This window comes from Lontra canadensis, unplaced genomic scaffold (genome assembly GCF_010015895.1).
Source record: "Lontra canadensis isolate GAN:19392208 unplaced genomic scaffold, GSC_riverotter_1.0 scaffold15, whole genome shotgun sequence".
NCBI classification, from domain to species: Eukaryota; Metazoa; Chordata; class Mammalia; order Carnivora; family Mustelidae; genus Lontra; species Lontra canadensis.
The window spans coordinates 4955750-4962543 of record NW_022631009.1 but is presented as its reverse complement, the minus strand read 5'-3'; positions in this window follow the sequence as shown (position 1 = coordinate 4962543).

The window sequence follows — 6794 nt, the reverse complement described above, 5'->3', positions numbered from 1 at the left end:
GCTCCAAATTGTCACTTCAGCGGTGAGTACCAGATTCAGTTGCATATGACAGAAAACCCCCAAACAGGATCTTATGGAGCTGCAGCCATGAAAACTACATCCCAGCTATTGGAAGAAGGAACTGGAGGGTCTCCTTTTCCCCACAGATTTATTGAAACATAATTAGTTTACAAAAATTGCACATAATTAGTGTCTCCATGTGGTGAGTTTGGACATGTGTAAACACTCATTTTACCATCACTACAATCAAGGCAATAAATGTATCGATCACCCCCCAAAAGTTGCTTGTGTCCCTTTGGGGGTTTTTGTTGGCATGGGGGGTGGGGGAGACAAGGACACTTAACATAAGATCAATCCTCTTGAGGAACCTTGGTGGCACAGTTGTTAAGTGTCTGCCTTTGGCACGGGTCATGATCCCAGGGATCATGGGACAGAGTCCCGCATTGGGCTCCCTGCTCAGTGGGAAGCCTGCTTCTCCCTCTCCCACTCCCTTTGTTTGTGTACCCTCTCTTGCTGTTTCTCTCTCTCTGTTAAATAAATAAATAAATTCTTTAAAAAAAATCAATCCTCTTTAAAAATTTCTAGGTACACAATACCTCACTGCTAACTCTAGACATTATATTGTACAGCAGATCTCTGGAACTTACCCATCTTGCATAACCCTAACCGTTATCCATTAAACAATTCCCCATATCCCCCCTCCCCCATCCCCAGTAACCAACATTCTATTGTCTACTTCTATACATTTGACTATTCATTCTACTATACATCTGACTATTTTAGATGTTTCATATAAAAAGAATCATGCAGTATTTGACTCTCTGTGACTTACTTCACTTAGCATAATGTCTTCCAGGTCCCTCACAAATGATAGGATTCCTTGTTTATTAAAGAATGAATACATACACACACCCCACACACATTTTCTTTATCCATTCATCTGTTGACTGATATTTGGGTTATTTCCATATCTTGGTTATTGTGAACAATGTTGCACTGAACATCAGAGTGTAGATAACTCTTTGAAACCCTGATTTCTTTTTTTTTTAATAGGGTAAATATGGGGGTACTGATTTATATGTTTTAACATGTAAATAAATTGAATCAAACACTTCTAGTGACAAATACATAAAATAAAGTAAATGAGTGCAGTTACTCAGGTTGACTTCTGGTTAATCACTCCTGCCATCTGGGCCCAGCAGTGAGTCGCACCTCTGTAACTCCTTCCAACTATGAGATGTTGTACACTAACTATCAATCCCAGAGACAGCTTTAAGATTTCAATCCTTTTGGGTGCATCCTCAGAAGTGCTGGATAATATAGTAGTACTATTTTTAATTTTTCGAGGAACTGCCATACCCTTCTCTATGGCAAAATTTTATATTCCCACCAACGGTGCACAAGGGTTCACTTTTATCCACATCCTTGCTAGTGCTAGTTATCTATCTTTTTTACAACAGCCATGCTAACAGGTATGAGAGATATCTCAGCGTGCTTTTGAGTTGCATTTCCCTGATGATCAGTGATGCTGAGCATCTTTTCATGTGTCGGTTAGCCATTTGTGTTTTCTTGGGGAAAAAATGTCTATTCAGATCCTCTGCCCATATTTTAAAGGATTACTTGTCTTTTTGTTATTGAGTTACATGAGTTCATTATATATTTTGGACACTAACCCCTTACATGATACATGATTTGCAGAAATTTTCTCCCATCCCATGGGTTTCCTCTCCATTTTGTTGATCGTTTCTTTTGCTGTACAGAGGCCTCCCTTCTTTTAAAGATAACTGCCCTTTGTCTCCTATTACTCATACCTTGGCCCGTTGGATAGAACCTACTGAAGTGGCTTTGCCAACATGCAAAGAAGACAGAGATACACCTTTACTATGGGTGGCTTTCTAAAATAGCAGAAAACCAGATGCTCTTTCGCAAAAAAAAAAAAAAGAAGGCAGAGCAAAGACCAGCTAAAAATTATGGTCTCTGTTTCACTCTCTCACTATCTATGGGACTTTGGGCAAAAAATTTACTCTGATGAATATTCTCATTCTTTAAATTAAGATAATACTTGATTTGTGTGAATTATTTTGCTTTGCCTCTCTGCAGCATCTGACATGGCTCGCCACGAGCTCCTTCCTGAAACCATCCATGCTTCCTGAGACTTCCATGGCGTGACACTGTCTTGATTCTCCTCCAGTTCTCCCTGGTTATTCTCCACTGTAGTTGCTATTGTTGCCTCCTCTCCCTCTGTCTCTTAGTGTTCCTATTGGCTCTGTCCTGGGGCAATTTCATGCCTCACTTTCCACTTTACCCATCCTTCTCATGGTTCCACATGGTGAAAGAAAGTATAACACACATTCATTGAATATTTACTAGATGCCAGGAACTGTAAGCACTTTATACATAGAATCTAGCTTAGTCCTATCAACAACCCCAAAAGTAGATGTCGCAGTTATTCCCATGTTTTACATGGAGGTCGATGGGATTTGTCCACACATGGATTGTGCTGGGTATGCATTTTAGTCCAGGATATCTGTTTTTTGAGCTTACAACTACATCCTACCCATCAAAAACGAAACAAAACACCATATTCCATGTATATACTCAATTGCTTACTGCACAGCTCTGCTTGGCCCCCTTGTAAGCATTTCAAACTCAGGATGGCCCAGAGTAAATTCACAGTTCCTTCAACTTACTGTGCGTCAGGTGCTGCTCTGGGTGCTGAACCTACCAATGTAACCTAAACAGTCTCTGACTTCATGAAATTTACTGTCTAGCTGGGGAGACAAAGAGTAAAGTGAGCAGCATCTGTTGTGATCAGCACTGTAAAGAAAAATGAAACAGAGTAAGTAGATGGAGAGAGACGGAGGGGGCCATGTGGTAGGAAGAATAATTGCCCCACAAAGATGTTGACCTCACCCACTAAACTCTAGAAGTGGCAAATATGTTTCACTATATGGGAAAAGGGATTTTACAGATGTGATTAAGGTTAAGGACCTTTAGATGGGTAGATTATCCAAGATTATGTAAATGGACCTAGTAAAACTACAGGTCCTAGTAAAATCACAGGTGAAAGAGGAAGACAGAATCATGAGTCAGAGAAATGTGACAATGACAATGGAAGAAGAGTCAGGAGAGATTCAAAGTGTGAGAAGGACTCAACCCACTATTGTTGGCTTTGAAGATGGAGGAAAGAGCCAGGATTAGGAATGTAGCAGTCCATAGAGGTTAGAAATGGCCTTCGTTTACAAGAAGCAGGAAAATGGGGACATCTGTCATACATCCACAAAGAACTAAAGTCTGACAACTTGAATGAATAGAAAACAGCTTCTCCTCCAGAGTCTCCAGAAAGAAACACAGCCTTGTCAGTACCTTGATGCTAGCCTGGCAAACCTGCGCCCGCTGACCTATACAACAAGCTAATAAATGTGTGTGTGTGTGTGTGTGTGTGTGTGTGTGTGTGTGTGTGTGTTTTAAGACTTTATTTATTTATTTGACAGAGAGAGCACAGAGGGAGAGGGAGTGGGACAAATAGACTCCCTGCAGAGCAGAGCGCCCAATGCGGGGCTCAATTCCAGGACCCTGAGATCATGAACTGATCCGAAGGTAGAAGCTTAACCGACTAAGCCACCCACGCACCCAAATTTGTGTTGTTTTAAGGCACTAAATTCTGGTGATTTGTTATGGCAGCAATAGAGAACAAATGCAGGCTATTTTAAGTAGAGTGGTCAGGGAAAACCACTGTAAGCAGAGCCCTGCTGAGAATCCCAGGCGAGGGGAGTGAGAGCTTACTGGGCCAAAACCAATGACCCTGGAGTGAGATGACCTTAGAATATCTGAGGAACAGCAAAGAGACCGATGTGTCTGGAATAAAGGGAAAGAAGCAGGAGCTGAGACGGCAGGAGAGGCCAGGGGTCAGCACATGTGAAGCTCCGTGGGTCACAGAGATTTGGATTGTATTCTAAGCATGATGGGAAGGCGCTTTGGCAGAGGAGGGACACAGGCTGACTTCTACCTTTAAAAAGCTGCCTGTGGGTATTGTAATGACAGTGTACTGATAGAGCAAGAGGAGAAGCAAGGAAGTTCACTGAGGGAGCATTTTTTTATTGCTATTCAACAATCTAAATAGGAGAAGACGACAGCTTGGACTCAGGTGGAAGAGGAAAAGGCATGAGAAGTTATCACATCGAGGATATATGTGAAAGTTAGAGTCCACTGTATTTTCTGATGGTGAGGGAGTAGAGTGGGAAAGAGAAGTCAGAGGAGAAACTGAGCACATGGTGGTGCCAGCTACTGAGATGCGACTAATCACAGAAGAAAGTTGGGGGGATCATGAGCTAGCTTTTGGACATGTTGAGTTCTGGATGCTAATTAGCTGTTCAAGACACAATGTCAGATAACTGTTAGGTACCAGCGTCTGAGGGAGGGAGGGAAAACTGGGAAGAAATCAGAGAGGGAGAAAAACCATGAGAGACCCCTAAGTATAGGAAACAACCTGAGAGCTGCTGGAGGGGAGGTGAGTGGGAGGGATGGGGTAACTGTGGTCATTAAGGAGGGCACATGATGTGATGAGCACTGGGTGTTACACAAGTGATAAATTATTGAACACTACATCTGAAACTAATGATGTACTATATATTGGCTAATTGAATTTAAATAATAAAAAAATGAAGTTCAGGGGCAATTTGGGCTAGAGGCATGTGGTATACAGAATAATGCCCTCCACCCTGAAGATGTTGATGTCCTGATCCCCAGAACCTGTGAGTATCTTATACTACATGCCAAGGGGGGTTAAAGTAGCTGACCAGCCTATTTTAAAACAAAAAGATATCCTGGATTATTTGGGTGGGTCCAATGTAATCAAAAGTGTTCTTAAGGGATGCCTGAGTGGCTCAGTCTGTTAAGCATCTGCCCTCAGCTCAGGTCATGACCTTGGAGTCCTGGGATAGAGCTCCACATCAGGCTCCCTGGTCAGAGGGGAGGCTGCTTTTTCTTCTATCTCTGCATACCCACCCACCCCATGCTCTCTGTCGCTCTCTTTTTTCAAATAAATAAATAAAATCTTAAGAAAAAAAAAAGGCATTCTTAAATAGGATGAGAGAGGCAGAGGACTCAGAACCAGAGAGAAAGCATCATGATAGATTTGACTGACCAGCATTGGCTTTGAAGAACGTGGAACGGACCACAAGACAAGGAATGCTGGAAGCCTCTAGAAACTGAAAAAGACAAAGAAACAAATTCCTCCTGATAGCCTCCAGAAAGGAACACAGAGCTGATAACACCTAGATTTTAGCCCCGTAAGACTCATTTCTGACTTCTGATCTTACAGAACTGTAAAATAATAAACTTTGATTTTGGTTTTTTTTTAATATTTCATTTATTTTTCTTACACAGAGAGAGAGACCACAAGGGCAATTAGCAGAGGGAGAGGGAGAAACAGACTCCTTGCCAAGCAGGGAGCCAGATGTGGGACTGGACCTAGGACCCCTGGCTCATGACCAACTGGAAGGCAGACACTTAACTGACTGAGCCACCCAGGCACCCCGAACATTGATGTTTCAAGTCACTAAGTTCACAGTAGGTAATTTGTTAGAGCAGCAATAGGAAACTAACATAAGTCATAATTTCACTGAAACATGTTTTTTTCTGCAGTGTACCCTATTGGTAAATGGCATAAACATCACTCATCTGTTCAAGGCAGAAACATGTTATCTTTAATTCTTTCCTCACTTTCACGTCCCAATCCAGCCAACATCAAGTTCTCTAGATCCTACGTATAAACATTTACTCAAAGTTACCCACTGTACTATTTCTCTAATACAGCTCATCGTCATCAACACCATCTTTCTTTGGGAGGGAAGAAGACGACAGAACATACCACCACTCTCCGTTTAGCAAGCCAGAATAAGCCTTCCAGACTGCGTAATTCTGATAATTATCCCTCTCTCCTGAAACTCTTCAATGGCTTGGTGTCTCACTCAGAATAAAGCCCAGCCTGTTTGACACGTCTTACAACATCCTCCAAGGTTTGCCTCGGTCCCCAGCCTTACTTCCTGACACTCAACCTCACACTAAACTTCAGACCCTAAAAAGCATTTGGAGGCCTCCTCACTTGCCACTGGCCTTCCTTGTCCCCGGACCGCCTCATAGAAAAAGCTCCAGTGTTCAATGTCCTTCCCCATTCACCATCAGGGCCCAACTTATTCCCTTTAGATTGTTCCTGATCTACTAAATTGTTAGCACCTTGGTATGAGACCTTGAACATTTGCTTCAAAATACGCATCATAGCAATGGGTGCCGTGCTCCTCTCAGAACAGGGCTTTGCCTTACTTGTCCACTACTGCTATCTCCATTCCCAGCACGCAGCATACAGCATACAGAATATTTGCCAAATAATATTTGTCAAATAACAATTGCTCACTAAGGAGCTGAAAATCACTATCTTTAAAATCTCGACAACGGTTCTTCTATAATTTTTATAACCATTTCTTTTATAAAGTCCTTACTAATAGAATGTTCAGATACTTTTTAAAATGCAATCCTTTTGTGCCTATCACCATTTTTCACATTCTTGACTTGCCCCCTACTCCCACTTTGGAAATGGGAAGTAAAAGATAGGTGGGAGAATGAATTTATTTTAATTTTTCTTACATTTATGTCACTCAACATGTAGCTACTGAGCACCTTTTATATGCCAATCACTAAGCGCTGAGAATACGGGAAGTGAATAAAATACACATAGTCTCTTTCTAAGGAATTTGCATTCTAGTATGTGTGTAAGGCGAAGGGAAATCAGAAAG